This window comes from Abrus precatorius, unplaced genomic scaffold, assembly GCF_003935025.1.
Source record: "Abrus precatorius isolate BTA unplaced genomic scaffold, Abrus_2018 Scaffold11, whole genome shotgun sequence".
In the NCBI taxonomy this organism is placed as follows: Eukaryota; Viridiplantae; Streptophyta; class Magnoliopsida; order Fabales; family Fabaceae; genus Abrus; species Abrus precatorius.
In genome coordinates, this window is record NW_020874303.1 from 6067240 (window position 1) to 6086631 (window position 19392).

Here is a 19392-nt window from a genome sequence, read left to right on the forward strand (position 1 = left end):
ACAAAACAGTTACAAAATCGTAAGTTACAAAGAATAAGGAGGAGTTATGAATATGGACATTTACTCATATAATAATTCACAACACTCTCCCCTTGAATGTCCATTATTTGAGAATATGTTTCATAACATCTAACTAGGAGAAACTCAATGGGATAAAACCTAAGAAAAATACATTATTATTTATACTATTACATGCTGCCTTATTAAAAACCTTGCTAGGAAAATCCAATGGGAAAAAATCATAGCTAAGGAAAAAAGAGTGTAGAGCGTATTAATTCTCCCCCTCATGTGGACAATCATTTCGAAGACGACGAAGTCCAATCTTGTGAACTAGTTGTTCAAAAGTTTTACTTGGAAGTGACTTTGTGAAAATATCTGCTAGATTCTCACATGAACGAACTTGTTGAATATTTATATCACCATTCTTTTGAAGATCATGGGTAAAAAAGAATTTTGGAGAAATATGCTTTATTCTATCTCCTTTAATGTACCCTTCTTTCAATTGAGAAATACATGCAGCATTATCTTCGCATATAATTATTGGGGTCATTTTTTCTGAAGATAAACCACAAGTTTCTTGCACATGTTGAATCATAGATCTTAACCAGACACATTCTCAACTTGCTTCATGTAATGCTAAAATTTATGCATGATTGGATGATGTAGCCGTTATAGTTTGTTTCATAGATCGTCATGAAATGGCTGTACCACCACATGTAAACAAATAACCTATTTGTGATCCACCATTATGTGGGCCAGACAAAAAACCTGTGTCTGCATAACCAATCAACTCAGATTTAGATTTGTTTGGATAAAATAAACCCATATCCATTGTACCTTTAAGGTAACGAAATACATGTTTAACTCCATTCCAATGTCTTCTTGTAGGTGAAGAACTATACCTTGCTAATAAGTTAACAGCAAATGATATATCAGGTCGTGTATGACAAGCAAGATACATTAGTGTTCCAATTGCACTAAGGTACTTCAGGATCCGAGGTTTGAAAGGATCTTTGTTTACATCTAGTGACCTTACAACCATTGGAGTACACAAGGGATGTGATTTATCCATATAAAATCGTTTTAACACTTTTGAAGTATAAGTTTCTTGATGCATAAAAATTTCATTCTTTACATATTCAAGTTGTAATCCAAGACAAAACTTTGTCCTTCCAAGATCCTTCATTTTAAATTCTTTCTTTAAGCAATTTACTGTTTTGAAATCTCTTCAGGAGTTTCAATGATATTTAAATCATCAACAAAAACAACAATTATTACAAATTCATTATAAGATCTTTTTATAAAAATGCATGGACAAATAGGGTCATTTTTATATCCTTCCTTCAACAAATATTCGCTAAGACAATTATACCACATGCGTCCAGATTGTTTCAATCCATAAAGTGATTTATTCAACTTGATTGAATAACCTTCTCTAGAATTTGAATTGTATGCATCTGATAAATTAAAACCTTCAGGGAGTTTCATATAAATGTCATTATCAAGTGAGCCATACAAATAGGCTGTAACAACATTCATTAATCGCAAATCGAGTCCTTCATTTGCTGTTAAACTGACCAAGTATCGAAAAGTATTTGCATCCACTACAGGTGAATATGTTTGTTCAAAATCAATACCAGGTCTTTGCGAAAAACCTTGGGCAACAAGTCGTGCTTTATATCTCACAATTTCACCCTTTTCATTTCATTTTCGCACAAAAACCCATTTATATCCGACTGGCTTTACATCTTCAGGTGTACAAACTATAGGTCCAAAAACTTGACGCTTTGTAAGCGACTTTAATTCTTCCTCAATTGAAACTTTCCATTTTTTTTAGTCACTTCTTTGTCTACACTCGTTGACTGATTTTGGTTCATAATCATCTATATCAGTTATCACATCCAATGCTACATTAAATGAAAAAATATCATCAATATTGACTTCATTTTAGTTCCATTGTATTCTATTCATGACATAATTTATTGAGATCTCTTTATTTTCATCATTTTCAGGTACTTGTGTTTCTTCAGGAACTAAACTATTAATTATGTCCGATGACTCTTCTGGAGTCTTTATATCCTCATTTTGGTCACCTTGATTCTTAGTTCCTTTTCTTTTTCAAGGATTTTTATCTTTGGAACCAAAAGGTCTACCACACTTCATACGTGATTCAGATTGATTTGCAACATTAGATTGTCCAATCAAAGCATTGATTTTGATTGGAGCATTAGTAGCCGGGACATATGATTTAGTCACTGTTTTTGGATTTGTAAACACATTTGGTAGTTAGTTAGCTAAACCTTACAAATGAATTATCTTTTGAACCTCCAGTTCACACTGTTTTATTCGAGGATCAAGATGAGATAAAGATAATTCATTCCCACTTATCTCTTTTTCCAAATGTTTATTTTCTCCTCCTAAAGTAGGAAAAAATGATTCATCAAAATGACAATAAGCAAATCGAGCAGTGAATAAATCTCCTGTCATTGGCTCAAGATACTTTATTATAGATAAAGATTCATAGCCAACATATATTCCTAACCTTCTTTGAGGACCCATCTTAGTGCATTGTGGTGGAGCAATAGGAACATACATTGCACATCCATAAATTCTAAGATGAGAAATATTTGGTTGTTAACCAGAAACTAATTGCAAAGGGGATAACATATGATAGCTTGTTGGTCTGATGCGAATAAGTGTTGCAGCATGCAAGATTGCATGTCCCCAAGTAGAAATTGGAAGTTTTGATCTCATTAGTAATGGTCTTGCAATTAATTTTAAACGTTTGATCAATGATTCAGCAAGTTCATTTTAAGTATGTACATGTGCTACAGGATACTCAATATCAATCCCAATAGACATACAATAATCATTAAAAGCTCGAGATGTAAATTCACCAGCATTGTCAAGGCGTATTTTCTTAATTGGATAGTCAGGAAAATGAGCTCTTAAACGATTATTTGTGCAAGTAATCTCGCAAACGCCTGATTGCGAGTTGACAACAAACAAACATGTGACCATCTCGTTGATGCATCAATCAAAACCATAAAATATCTAAATGGTCCACATGATGGGTGTATTGGTCCACAAATATCACCTTGTATACGTTATAAAAATATGATAGATTCATTTCCAACTTTAGCTGGTGATGGTCGACTAATTAGTTTTCCTTAAGAACAAACAACACATGAGAAATTATTTGATTGAAGAATCTGTTGGCTCTTCAATGAATGTCCACATGAATTTTTAATTATTTTTCGCATCATGATTGATCCAGGATGGCCTAATCTTTCATGCCAAATAAAAAAATTTATCATGATTTGTAAACTTCTAGTTTACAATAATGTGTGTTTCAATTATACTTATATGTCTAATATAAGCCAGAAAAAAAGAAGGTAATTTTTATAACACACATTTTTTATTTGAGATAATTTTTGTGATATACATGTATTCTTCTCTTCCTTTATTTGTTGTTTCAACATGGTATCCATTTTTGCGGATATCTTTGAAACTTAATAAGTTTCTATAAGACTTAGTGGAATATAATGTACTAACAATGTGTAATTTTGTTCCATCAGGCAACAATATATTAGCTCTACTGGAGCCTTCAATAATTTTTGTACTACCAGATATAGTACTCACATTAGCTTATTGTATCACTAAATGAGAAAAATATTTTTTATTTTTAAGAATTGTGTGAGTTGTTGCACTATCAACAAGACATATGTCTTCATTGTTGGTGTCGTCCATATTTCTTCATAGCAAAATAGATAAATAAATGAATAAATAAATAAATAAATTAGATACAAAATAAAAATGGTGAAAATTTATTATTATTCATTATAATTTATTTATAATGACTATATTAAAATTTAATTTAAATAACAATTATATCAATGAAAGAACAACTATAACTTATTTTAAATATAATTATTATTAATTTTTTTTTACATATATAAAGAGAAGAAGAAGAAAAATACATTAAATATAAATTATCATAAAAAAACATAATAACTCAATAATAATAATAACTTATTTTTGGACACTTCCATCACCAATGAGATGGTCAATTTTTCCATCTGGATCAGCAAAAAAATCAGCAACATCTAAGTGAGTAACGTCCATGTGATCATAAATAGAATCATTGTCATCTTCACAAATAAAATTTGTCTCTATCTTTTTTCCCTTATTTTTAAGTGATTCTTGATAAAGATCAATAAGATGCTTTGGTGTACGACAAATACGTGACCAATGACCTTTGCTTCCACAACGATAGCATATGTCTTTCATATTTTCGCTACTTTGAGTAGCTTTACCCTTTTCAATTTTTTCACCATTTTTCTACTTCTGGTGTGAAAATGTATATTTCTGATTCCACCACGACCATGTCCATAACCATTACCATGACCACGACTATTGTTACGTCCATGACCACGAATACGACCACGACCACGATCATGACTATAAGTTTGTGCATAATTATAGTAGTCACGAGTTGTTACATTCACTTCTGGGAATGGAGCAATGTCAGTTGGACGAGATTCATGATTTTTTATCAAAAGCTCATTATTTTGTTCAGCCACAAGGAGAGAAGAAATTAATTCAAAATATTTTTTGAATCCTTTTTCACGATATTGCTACTATAGGAGCACATTAGATGCGTGAAAAGTGGAGAATGTTTTTTTTCTAACATATCTTCATCAGTGACCTTTTCTCCACACAATTTTAATTGAGATGTGATTCTAAATAATGTTGAATTATACTCGCTAACAGTTTTAAAATCTTGCAATCGTAAATGCATCTAATCATAACGAGCTTTTGGTAAAATGACTGTTTTTTGGTGGTCATATCTATCTTTTAAATTATTCCAAAGCACAAGTGAGTCTTTTATCGTGATATATTCATTTTTCAAACCTTCATGAAGGTGATGACGAAGAAAGATCATAACTTTAGCCTTATCTTGATTAGATGCTTTATTTTCTTCTTTGATAGTATCTCCAAGACCTTTTGCATCTAAATGAATTTCAACATCTAATATCCATGATAAGTAATTTTTTCCCGTAATATCAAGTGCGACAAATTCGAGGTTTGTAAGATTCAACATATTTAGTACTATCATAAAAATAAAAATAAGTTAGATATCATCTAAATATTATAATAATCAAAAGTAAAAAATAAAATAAAATAATATGAAATTACTAGTAATTTACTTATATATATATATATATATATATATATATATATTTTATAGACACAAATTTATATATACAATAATTAAAATAAATAATGATATATTTCTATAAGAAAAATAAAAATAAAAGAATATCGTACCTTTATTCAAGATTGTTCCTTTCTTGCAAAAATGTGTAGCAAAGCCCTTGTGCTGATAACGTGTTATAAAACGAAGGTAAAATTATAAGAAATAATAGAGAGAAGAATATGAAGAGGAAGAGAGAATCTCAATTTCATTTCACATCACCTCAATACAAATGAGACACTTATTTATAGGCCCAAAACTATAACTGAAGAATCATATCTCTTTGAATGAAAATTAAACAAAATAGTTACAAAATCGTAAGTTGCAAATAATAAGGAGGAGTTATGAATATGGACATTCACTCATATAATAATTCATAACAATTATAAATATAATTTATACATTAATTTCTTCTTTCTTTTATCTTGCATTGAGCAGTAATTTTTTCTTCAATAGATAAAGAAAATTAATCAATTAAAAAATTTAAAAATAAATTAAGTTAGTTAATTATTATACAACAACATATAAAAGACAACATAATTATAATTTATTAAAAACAATAAATTTTTAATCAGAAAAATATAAATACTAATTTATTTTTATCAATTAGTACCATATCAATAATAATTAACTCTTTTTTGCTATATATATTTAGTATATCTCACAATCGTGATTATTTATCTTTATTGAAACTTGTTATTCTCCTACAAAAGCATGGAAAACATAAAAGTAAATAATTACTTATAATATATTAAAGAAAATAATGATAGATTTGATACAAATTAATAAGTTAAAAATAAAATTTAATACATGATATCATTTTAAAATAATACAACCTTATGCTTACTCAAAAAATTAAATTGAAATATAAAATTCAATTTAATAAAAATAAATAAAAAATATTAACTTCAAAAACACATATACTTACATGGATAGGTAATTCTTGACAGTTGACATAATTGCAAAATACAAAGAAAAGAAAAACAATAAAAAGAACGATGAATCACTAAAACAAACTCCAACTCAAAGATCTGAGAGGAAACACACCTTATATCTCATGTAAAAAATGAGTATTCCCTTGTATCAAAAGTGTCTAGGAGAAACCTTTTATTAAACTCTAACCGAAGAAAAGCAACCATAAAAGGATGATGTTGGCTTACTCGCTTTCTTATCAATTGTATGTCTTTGATAGAATCTTTTTTATACTTGATATGCAGATGAGTTATATAAGTGGAGATAAAGCCTTATTTAGAGATATACCAAAAGTTAAAAATTAAAAATTAAAATTTTATTATTATTAGTTAAAATTTATTTAAAATTAAGAAAGTATAAGAGAGAAATATGAATTTAAAAGTAAAAAAGAGTGTGAATAATTTATTATTTTTCATCTAATAGAAACGAAGCTGAATCTCCAATACAAAAATTATTTAAATTGATAGGCAAAATTCCTAGGGTGTAAATATCTGTTTCAATTTGAAATAGTTTTATGTTTGTAACTACTAGCATTCAGATTTCAGTACGTCATTCATTACGGGGCCATTGAAAGTGGCTTCAGAGATAACAATTTTGCTGAGCATGGCTCTGCTTCAACCAGAGAATAATTTTTTGGCCAAACTTTGATTCAGGAAATTACACCACGTGGAACACGAATCCTTGTTTCCATCATTAAAACCATAGATTAAACCAACCATTTCAGCATTCTACAGATTATTTCTTAAGAAAGTTCATTCCCTATCCTTCTCTGTGTCTCTCCATTTCTCTAAAATAATCACTGACCAAAATGGAGACAGTTAAATTTATACCTAAAAAACTCTCTGTCTTTATTTGTTTTCTATTAGATAAACTATGCTCTGTCATGAATTACTGGGCTAGAAGCAAACAATTAAGAAGCTAATTGGGCAAAGTTAATGGATGGTATAGAACACATCAATTACCTGTTAAGATTTGTCTTCAATCAACGTTGAGATAGGAGACAAGTAACCAGCAACAACTTCCATTGCCAAAAGATACAAAACATTCAAAACCCTCTCTCCGTTCACCAACTCCTGTTAAGATTTAATATAGGATAAAATATTTTTTAGTCTTTATAAATATACTCAAATTTAATTTTAGTTTCTTAATTTTAGTCTCCCAATATATATTGTATTTTAAATAGTTAATATAATACATTGTTACGGTTGAATAATAAATTTCTGCTCAGACATAATTTTAGATGAAATGAAAACAGGTTGAGATAGGGTCTTTCTTTTCCTCTTTATTATATGGCCCCACTGCTGTATGTCTCTTACAACGATTATTGTTTTAGGTAACTTGCATGAATAGGGAATGGGAGCCTCTGCAAATGTTTCATTTTCTTTCCCATACTCAATAATGGTTGCTTTTAAGGCTGTAAAAAATTCAAAGCATAACCTTTTATATATACCCAGACAATACTATCAGACATATACACGCTCTATCAAAATCTTTATGCTATATGAATGAAATGTGTCCTGTGTTGCTGCCCATGGCTTACCCCGTTAGGACCCTACCCATCTTTTAATTAAAGTTTCATAGCCATAACAGACGCTCCTCTTTTCTCTATCTTTCTCTGACTTGTCATGTTGTTATCTCTGTACACATTTGGAAGCCTATTTACCACTTTCAGCTAGAGGTGTCAATTTTCATGGCCTAATACCTACATACCCTTTCTCCATTTTGGCCTCACACGTTAAATTTTTCATGTTATTTCAAATTAGTATTTATTATAACTTTTATGTGTCTATTGTTAATTTTATTTAGATATTTTTGGGTAAAATACTCTTATTGTTTATATAATTATAAAGGAAAAATTTTATTAAATAATCAATCACTGTTAAATAGAAATGCTAATAAACACTTAAGAGTGATAATAGACATGTATCATTTTAAAATGTAAACAAATCTCATATTCCTTAAGAAAGAACAAAATGGAAAATGGAAATCCTTTGTGATGTCAAAATGAAAATCGGCCGGAACCTGGCACAATCCATGACATTGGCGAATAGCATGGTTAAAATCGGCTTCATGTTTGTAAGATACTTGCTGAGAACACTTCTCAGCGAAGGTTCTCATCTCGGTTTCAGCCTTTTGCTTTTCCAATGCCAAGGCTTCTTCCATCTCAACAGATTTGGCCTGTAGGGCCTCCTCCATTTGATAGGACTTCACCCTTAACACCTCCATTTCCTCCCCCTTTACCCTCACCGCCTCCTAGGCAGCTTGCACCCAGTCTTCCATTATCCGAAAGTGCTCTTTATATTGATTAACCTGACCTTGCAGGAATTGAACGGTCTCGTCCAGACTGGCTTGAATTTTTCTGCTCTCTGCCAAAGCTTCCTCAGAAGCCGAATAGGCAGCTTTTAACTTCTTAACTTCAATGATTGGATCCACAACTAGCCTTCGGAGCATCGCTGTTGACCGTACATGAAATTCTGCGTAGTAGCGCCAGAGTGATTCATATTCCAAGCTGTCAACTAATTCTTTCCCCGCATCAGATAGCAAATTGGGAGCAGCTAGCCATCCGGTATGTGTCCCGGTTGCCAGGAAACCCTCGGCAAGCATGTCCAAAGGAATTACAAGGGTGGAGGAACTGCTTCCTTCCTTAGTACCCACCACTCGGGTTTGCTTGCGAGGCCCCTGTACGCTACTAGGCCCACCCGAATGGGCATGCCTTCTCTTTCTCTCCCTATCGGGTTCCTTGTCTTTGCCCTTGTCCTTGCGTTTCTTGGAAGGGCCTTCAGCCGAAAAAACATCTCAGGGACGAGGACGAGGCTCTAGTACTTCAGGAAATTAATCAATTTGAGGATGATGATGTTCCTCAATGGGCGTCCCCTCCGACATTCTTTGCTTCAGATTACGACGGAATGTCGGCACATTAACACCTCGCTGAGCTATTAAGCCTGCAGTAAAAATAGCAAGTCAAATCAATACAACTCAATTCCAAATACAAGTTAAAAACGAGACAACACATACCCTCCATATCCCAGCGAGGACGAGGCTCTGGTACTTCAGGAAATTGATCAATTTGAGGATGACGATGTTCTTCAATGAGCGTCCCCTCCGACATTCTTTGCTTCAGATTACGACGGAAAGTCGGCACATCAACACCTCGCTGAGCTATTAAGCCTGCAGTAAAATAGCAAGTCAAATCAATACAACTCAATTCCAAATATAAGTTAAAAACGAGACGACACATACCCTCCATATCCCAGCGAGGACGAGGAGACTTGAGCACGAGGATTACATGTCGGGCAGGTAGGTCTCGGGGAAAGGACTTCAAAAATTGTAAATCCGATAACTCCCTAGCCAATAACATGTCCTCAGGAAATACGTCGTATCGGCGCGGCACCCGAGTCCAGTGAAAAGGGAAGAGAGGATTATTCTCGCTATCAAAAAAATAATTTCTACCTATAAGGTCCACAGTCACCTTGAAGTAACCAGTTTTGAAACCCTTGAAAGACGAAGCATATGGTTTAAACAAAGGCAACTCGGGTTGCCTTATTAGAGACACCCACCTTGCCAAGTCAGATGGACGTGTACAAAAGATATGAAGAAAAAGGCCTACACTAGGTTCTATATAGTGAAATTTACAAAGTATCCTAAAGGCTTGTATTGTCGCCCACCCGTTCGGGTGTAGTTGTGTCGGCGCTACGTTCAAAACCCTCAAAACCTCCATTTGGAAGTCATCAAAGGGCAGCCTAATACCTAACTCCCTAAACATGTATTCGTACATGAAGAAAGTATTGGTCATTCTGACACCTCCAACAAAAACAAACTCTGGGTTCTTGGTCTCGTCCCCCTTGCAGGGGTTGAGGTGTATCGGATACGGGTCAGAGGCTTCCCACAGAGAAATATCACAATTATCTACAAAGAGTTGAAGACTTTTATTTATTCTAAAACGAGAAAAGTACGCAGCCACTTCACCGTGCACCCACTCATATCCAGGTATCATACAGGGAGGAAACACCTGTCTTTCCCTAGGATGACTAGTACTCAGTAAGGGTTCAGAAGTGTCAGTATCACTTGAAGCTGACGACTCGGCTTCGTTGCTGCATTCCCTGACCTGTGCTTCTTCAGCCCTCCTGTTTAAAATGGATGAAACCTCGCTACTCCCCTCAGTTCCGTTCATAATGTCTACCTCGACAGTACTCGGTCCCGAGGCATCTGACAGGGAATCCTCCCACTCAATAGGTTCAGCCATGAAAGAAAAAAGTGAAAAATTGAAACGCACCTTACAAGTAGTCGGTAGGGAAGAAGAGCTGAAGATCTCTGAACACTCTTCGGTTTGGAGCAACAATGTGCAGGTTTCGGCACAGAACAAAAGAGTAGAAAATGGATGCAGGGACCACCACATATTTATAAGGGATCTGATGTCGGGCAAATGAAAAGATGCCTTTTCGTTTTGAACCGTCAGATCCCTTTCAGATCAACGGATGAGGTGGGGCACCCTTTCGTTTCATACACCCGCCGACAAACCCTAAAAACTAACATTCTAGAATATTCCTTTACAAATTTCTTATTTTTATATTATAATTTCCTATCTCGGCCTGTATCGTTTTGTTACTAAGCCGATTACCTCTTAGTGTAAACCCAACACACATCATTCGTTTAAATATAACCATTACTCATCTACTAAAGACCGAATACCCCCCTCGGTGTAGGTAAAGACACCTTAACCGACTACCTATTGCAACCGAATCCTGACTTCAGCATCAGAGTGCCTTTTGCAGGTATCCTTCCACATCAGCATCAGTTAGAGAAACGTCAGCACGTCAAAGCAGAGACCTGAAGACCCGTGTTATCCTGACAGGAACAATTTATTTATTTATTGGTATTTTTTAAGATAAACATATTATTAAATCTATTATTATCTTAATAAATATTATCTTAATTTTATTAATTTTATTATTATTACATTGACAAATAATTATTTATAATTATTTCATATTTTAAAATTAATTTACTTCTTTTTTTAATTAGAGAATAATTATAAAAATTTATTCATGCATGTATTGGTATTAATATTATAAACTGTGATGATATTTGCTTATTTATTTATTAATATAATTCAATTATACACGTATAGAATTTATCATAACTACACTTATAATTAATATTTTGTCATACAAATCATAAATTAAAATTATGCTTACTTATTTATTAATAATTTTATTAAAATTATAGATGATAAATCAAATCAAATCACTAAACATGAGCTTATATATCCCGTATAATTCTTGAATACTTTAAATTTTAATGAATTTTCTCACCATTGCTTGTAACTCTAAGAAGAAATACCAATTATTCTACTTAGGAACATCAATCTCACATTAGGAATGTGAATGGAACAAGACTCCTTATTAAAGATAATTATTAAATTATGATGAATTATATTTACTAAAATCTGTATTTAATCATAGTCAGTTATATGTTACATTATCTAAAATAACATCAACAAAAGAAATAAAAATACTTATTATTAAAAAGGATAACAAATATATAGGATATACAAAAAAATATTATATATAAGAAAGTATTTCATAATCTTCCTCAGTGTAATTATATTTAAGATAATAAAAAATTTTACTATATTTATATATTTTTATATTTTAAAATAAATTAATTTAATAAAAATAAAATAAATGTGTATAATGTACATGCATATTTACTAGTTAAAATGTATTTTATATTAAAAATTATTTTTTATATTGACATTTATTGTTAAATTGTTAATCTATAATAAAGTTTTGGAGAATAAATATTGACTAATTTTTCATTTTATTAAATGATATTCAATAAGCTGCTTGTATACTATAAAATAATAACTATAAATTATTATTTTCAACTAATTTCATAATTATAAGGTAAAACTTCAAAATTAATGTTGTTTGATCAAACAAATAAAGCCTCGAGTATTTTTAATTTATAAATTGTAAGCATTGAATTGGGTATGGAAGAAGAGTTGTTATACCTTGTGGTACAAATCTTCACCAACAACTTGTTGGGTTATGTCCCTGTCATCCTTCAATTTAAACGGATGGTTGGATGGATAATAAATTTTTGGTCTTAAAACGTGTTGGCTGACTTTTCCTTCTTATGTGCAGCAATTTCAACCTTACGATTTCTTACCTATTCTTCATACTAAGAGTGCTTTTATAATATTTTTAATTTCTTAATAATCTTGACTTTCTCTTTTATTTAATCTTTTAAAACAAAAGATCTCATAATGTCCTGTGATGTAACATCAAATAGGGGCAGCATTGATTAAGCAAGTTTCGCGTGGAAGCCTAGGCTTGGCACCGATATTAATATCCTTGTCCTCCTCCTCTCCAGGGTGGTTGCATGGATGATATTTTTCTGCTTGTTTTTGTAATAAATAATAGATTAATTATGTTTTTAATCAACAGAATATTTTGTGATAAATTTTTATAAGATTTTTTTTTTTTAAATTTAGTTCATGTAAAATTAAAAATTTAAATTTTAGTTTCTATTATTCATTCTCTTTTGTTAAGTGTTGAGCTGACTAACAGATAATAAGCTCAGCACTCTCACATGATATGTCATTTCATATTATTTATTTTTATTTAAAATTAATATTTACAAATAAGTATTTAAAACATCTTTAATATTTGCAAAAAGGCTCTCTTCTCTTTCTCTTTTCTTTTTTTTCTACTTACTATATACCTTTTTTCCTCCTCCTTCTCTTTTCTTTCTTCACATTCTTATTTCCCTCTTCTTCCCTTTCCTCTTACCCCATCCTCATTTTAGTACTCAAATATGAAGATCCAAATACAAATTTATATTCATTTGTTGGGAGTATGGAGTTTGAAGAACAACAATATCCTCTTTCTCCTTAGCAACTTCTTTTAAGCGACTCCAAACTTTATAACATAGAATACAGAATTATCTATTTCTTCTAATGAGTACAAAATGATTTCTAGATAAAAAAAGTGTAAAAGAAGTGAGAGTTAAGATAGCCGAACAGAATGAGGGAAGAAGATAGACTCTTTTACAAATATGTAAAACTTGTTTAGAGGCTTTTTTATAAATATTTATTTTAAATAATAAAATATTATTAAATAAATAATATGGTAGTAGAGAGTTAGCTGTTGTTAACAAAATAGAGTTGATGGTAGAGAGTAAATCTTAAATTTTCAACTTTACAATAATTTAAAATTCATTAAACTTTACTTATATTTTACATTATTATATTTTAATTTATATTTACATATATTTGATATTAGAAGGTGTATTTTTTTTATTAAAAATTAGAAAAATAATATATATCTGTAAAATATAATTCTTATGGGCCCTGCGAAACCTCATATTTCGATGAAATTATTACGAATAATTTTCAATAGAATGGTAATTCATCATACATCCTTAATTTCCTTAACTTTTTTAAGAATAATTATTAAAAAGTTATAAGTTACTCGAATATTTTTTTAATCTTATTTATAAGACCCTTCTAATTGTATTATACATATTAAAGCTCTGTTTATAAGACCCTTGAAATAGGTATATCTTTAGTTTTTTTAATTAGTGTCAATTAATTAAAATATATGATAAATATTATTTTAAAATTAATTATTACAAAAATGAATGTTTTTTATTTGACAATTTATAATTAGATATAAGAAGTTATTAAAATTAGTTAATATAATAAAATTTAAATATTAATTATAACATTTTAAGTTTATTTTTATATTAATTATTGAGAAATTAAAATGATTTACTATTGATGAAAGATAAATATCAGAAAAGATAATAAAAATTTTAAAAATTTACAAAAAGGTCTTACATTAAGGATCATTAAAAATTCTTTAAAAAGGCATTATAAAAAAAAATATAATTAATAATTTTTTTATCTTGGTGAATTTATATGCAAATACAACAACAAAATGATGATTTTAGTCTGATATTGATTTTAATCTCTAATAATTTTACTTTAGGTTCAATATCTAATTTTTAAATTTAATATTTTTACTTTTAAGAAATAATATGGCCAAATAAAAAATAATTTATTTTTATTTTTTATATTATTTAATTAAAATTTAATAAAATAAATATCAAAATAATTTTTTAAATAAATTTAAATCAAAATTTTATAAAAGTTGTACAAATTAAAAATATATTTAAAATTCATTATAAATAATTAAGTAAAAATATCTCCTACATTTTCTTTCACTTACAATTATGATATATTATTAGCACAAAAATTTTATATTAATAATTAATTTAAAATTTTCTTAACTTTAGCTTTTAAGGCTAGTTTAAGTATTTATAAATAAAAAAATTTATGAAAAGAATATATAATAGTTATTATATTAAAGTTATAAAAATATAATAAATATTTTTAATAAAATATTATTATTATTATCTGCTTATATTTTATTTTAAAAATTGAAATTAATAAAACTTATTAATTTAACATTTTTATTTGATTTAAAATAATTTTTACGATGCTTTATAAAAAAATATAAATATATTTTAATTTATAAAATATTAAAAAATTATAAACATTAATTTAAAAAATATACAATATTTTTAAAATTTATAAAACAATTACCTTAATTTAATTATGACTTAAGAAGTGATTCATCTCATATCTCTTATTACCAAAAATTTTCGGTTGACTCTTATTAGTATAAGCCATCCTCAATTGAATTTCCTCAATTAAAAAACATATACTATTTTCCTTTTTTTTATAATAAGTATTTTATTTTTTTATCTTTTATTTTTTATCACTTTAATATTTTATATAAAATTAAAAATAGATTTAACGTTCCTATTTTTCTTAAAATTATCATATAATTTTCTATTAGACTTCTTTATTTTTATTACTTGATTATTCCTTTATTTTAAATTAATAAATAATTGATAAAAGATAATCAATCATTTCTTGAACTTTTAAAATAAAATATAAATGAAAAATAATAATAATAAATGGCATGTAAAAAGTATCAAAGAAAATAATATACATTGTGATCGAAAGAGTATACGCATAATGTATAATGTATTGTACATCTTAAATATTTTAAAATGTCACACTGACTTCTATTTTTATATATCGTTTTAATTTTTCGAACTTTAACACGTATAACAAATACTAATAAAATGCTTATATGCTTATATGTAACACTTAATTAATTGTTTTATAAAAATATCATTATATATAATGTGATATATATATATATATATATTATTTTATATTAATTTTTAAAATTGTTATCCGTGAAAAGTTTTAATTTATAATTTTAAAATATTTTATTTACTTTTATTTTATTTTTTAATCATAAAAAATTACAATTTTTGTAGTGTGTACTGTCATCTTTGATGAGACTATTTATTCTATGACACACATGTTAAATTATATAATATAAACTAATAATTATGAAAGTATAATTTTTTTATTTAAAATAAATTTTAATTTTTGAAATAAATATTAAATTACATATTATATTAAAATAATTAACAATATATAATATAAATTAATAATTTTAAAAATATAATATTTTTAATTCAAAGTAAATTTTAGTATTTAAAATATATATTAAACTATAAATTATATTAAATTAATTAATAAAATAATTTAAATATATAAATTTATATTTTATTAAAAATTTAATTTAACAATATATAATTAAAAATATAATTTTTTATTTAAATTATATTTTAATATTTAAAATATATATTAAAATATAGATTATGTTCAACTAATTAATAAAATAATAAAATTTATAAATTTATCTTTTATTCTAAATTTAATTTAACAATATATAATATAAATTAATAATTTTTAAGTTTAATTTTTTTTTAAAAAAATATTTTAATATTTGAAGTACGTAATAAAATATAGATTATATTAAAATACAATAATAATTTTAATTCGTAAATTATAAAAAATATTATAATTAATTTTAATAACAGTAATTTAAGCTAATTTATAGTATAAATATTTATGTTGCTGTTTGTAACATAATATAACCATCAATTATAATAAATATTTTTTAAATACAATTCAAACATAATAAATATGAATAAAATATAATTTCAATTCGTAAGTTATACGTTTCAAATTTTAACGTATAAAGTAATAAGTGTAGTCAATGAAAGTGACTTTATACATTTCAAATTTTAATATATAAATTAATAAGTAGATAAAATTACATATATAGAAATAATTTTTTACATTTCAAAATTTAATAAATAAGTAAGTGTAGTCAATTATATATATATATATATATATATATATATATATATATATAAAAAAGAAACTTTGACTACCATAAAAATAAAAATAATAAAATTAATCATACATACATAAGTTTTAATTGTGTAAATAATGTGTTATTTTAAAAATAGTAAAAATTTAAAATACTGATAGTTATTTTTCAAAAATTAAACAATTTTAAAATAATTTATGAAAAGTTAGTTTTTAAAAATTATAATTTTTTATCTATTAATCAGTATTATAAGTTTATTGATCAAGTCAATAAATTTTAAACTTTTAAATAAGTTATAAAATATCTTTACTCAATATAACTAAAGTAGTTTAAATTTTAGATGAATTATAAAAATATTTTTTCTGTCAGTAATAAAATGTTTTGAATTAGGTCTAGTACAATTTTTGACATCACTTAGAACCGATGGAGGTAGATGGACTAGGCATATAGGAGAGCAATTCTGAATCATAATGGGTAAAATATTTGATAGATACTTACAAAATTTATCTTCAATGGGTAGAGCATTTACCTACTAAAAGAGTACGTGTATGGGTATGGAGAAATACTCATAAATTTTAATAGAGATGGGTGCGAAGGTATAGATACCTAAGTACCCAACTCGCTTTATATTCGCTTATACACACACACACACATATATATATATATATATATATATATATATATATATATATTATTAATTATATTACTTATGTGAGGGAGACCTTAACCCAAAAGTTATGAGAGAAAATTAGGATTAATTCTTAATACTTTATATATTTAGTTAAGTTTTCTTTACAGTCTTTGACAATTATGTAATTATAGGAGTTGCTATACAACTTACCCTATCAAGAGTTATATTTTAGGTGTGTGACTTATAGATAAAGATCTAATATATCATTTATCATATAATTCAGAGATCAAGTACAACAACTTCTGAGTATTTAACTAATAAGCCTAAAACTCTACTATAATTATCATTAGTACTATATTTCTAATTATCTTTTTTGTTTTAATTTCATAAAATCTTATTTGAATATTTTTTTACTTACCATGATGCAACTAAGAATTTCAGAAAATAAGAACCTAACTCACTTTTAATTTTTAGAAAGTTTTTTGGATATTTTTGTAAAATTTTAACCAAAATAAAGATTTCACTATTTATTTAATGTAATTTTATGTCATATGTTTTTTTTACTCAATTGAGAATTCTTTTATAGTTCATAATTATTTTTTTAAATGAACAAATTTTCTATTTTGAATTTTTGAGTAATATTATCTTTCAATTTATAATTCTCTATTTTTAAATTTTTTCTATGCAAAATAAAAGGTTAAAATTTTTAATATAAATATTTATGTTATGCAAATAAAAAAATACATATTTAAAGATATAAAATCAATCTAATTAAATTTGTTTTATAAGATTAACATAAAATATATATTTATTAATAAAGTAAATCATAATTTTTTTCATATTTTTAATAGAAAAAATTATTATTTATTTTATATCATTTAACTGTGCTAATACAATTTAATTATTACATGATTAATATAAAAATTAATTCTTATTATTTACTTGTATGTTCTAGTTTCTTTTGATATTATTGGACTAAAGCAATATAAATCGATTAGAGAGTGTGATTCTGATGAAAAGATAAAATAGCTTATATATATATATATATATATTATTTTGACTTTATAATAAATAATTAATTAATATTTTTTTTAGGTTTTGGACAATGACAATATATCACTCTTAAATTTATAAGTTAGTTGTTTTATATAATCTTAAAGATTATTGTATGAAATTTTGTTTATAATTTTTAAGTATTTTAGTTTAAAAAGTTGATGTATTAAAATATACTTAACACTTGTGATTTTTGAATATTTATTTTCTATCTATATTTAAACTTTGCTAGGAAGTTATATCAAACTTTTGTATTATTATATTAATTATATAAAATTATATAAACATATATTTTTATAAATTTTTTTTTTCTTAAACAAATATGAGTACAAAGAACAAGTACAGATATACAAATACAAGTATAAGAATTAAAATTACTATTTATACAGATATAAAAATAGATATTATAATACTTTACTCGTAACCTTTCCCTTGTCTAATAATGTAGTTATCACTTCTAATTGCGTAAAATTTTATTTTTTTTATAAATTATAAAATTTATTTACATAACATAATTTAAGTTGTCATAATCATTATAATAAATTTGTTGAATGGGAAAGGGGACATCTCAGTACGTGTAACAAACTTATTGGAGAAACCTTCAAATGCTTCACTTTCTCGAATTAAAGGCTACAGGGACGGACGAATCGAGAGCAAAGTGGCGTTACCACCCAACCACTACCATTATTATATAAACTTACAATATTTATTTAATGTACTATCCTATTAATATAAAATTTCAATATTTATCTATAGTGACAAGACAATTCAAATTATATTAAGTAAAGTTTATACAAAAGCGAACTACCATATAAACCAATGTTTCCATAAATTTAATCGTAATTCACAATTATAGCTTTATATCTGTATTGTTTATTGAAACTAATTTTTTAGATAAAAAAATTAAAACAAAATATTTCAAGTTAAATCAATATTTATTCAATACTCTATGTTTAATACAAATGATAACAATAAAAACAAAAAGAAAAAAGTTGAAAAAGGAAAAAGAATGATCTGTCATATTATATGTTTTCTTTCTTTAGTTTGTTTTAATTTAATTATATTTGTTTACCTTTTATTACTATTATTATTATTTTATTCATGCTCGTTTTTAATTAAAAAAATGTGTATTTAAAAATGCGTTAAAAAATTTGTAAACATAACACACAAAGTTCTAATTAATAACATTGAAATGTAACGAATTCATTAAC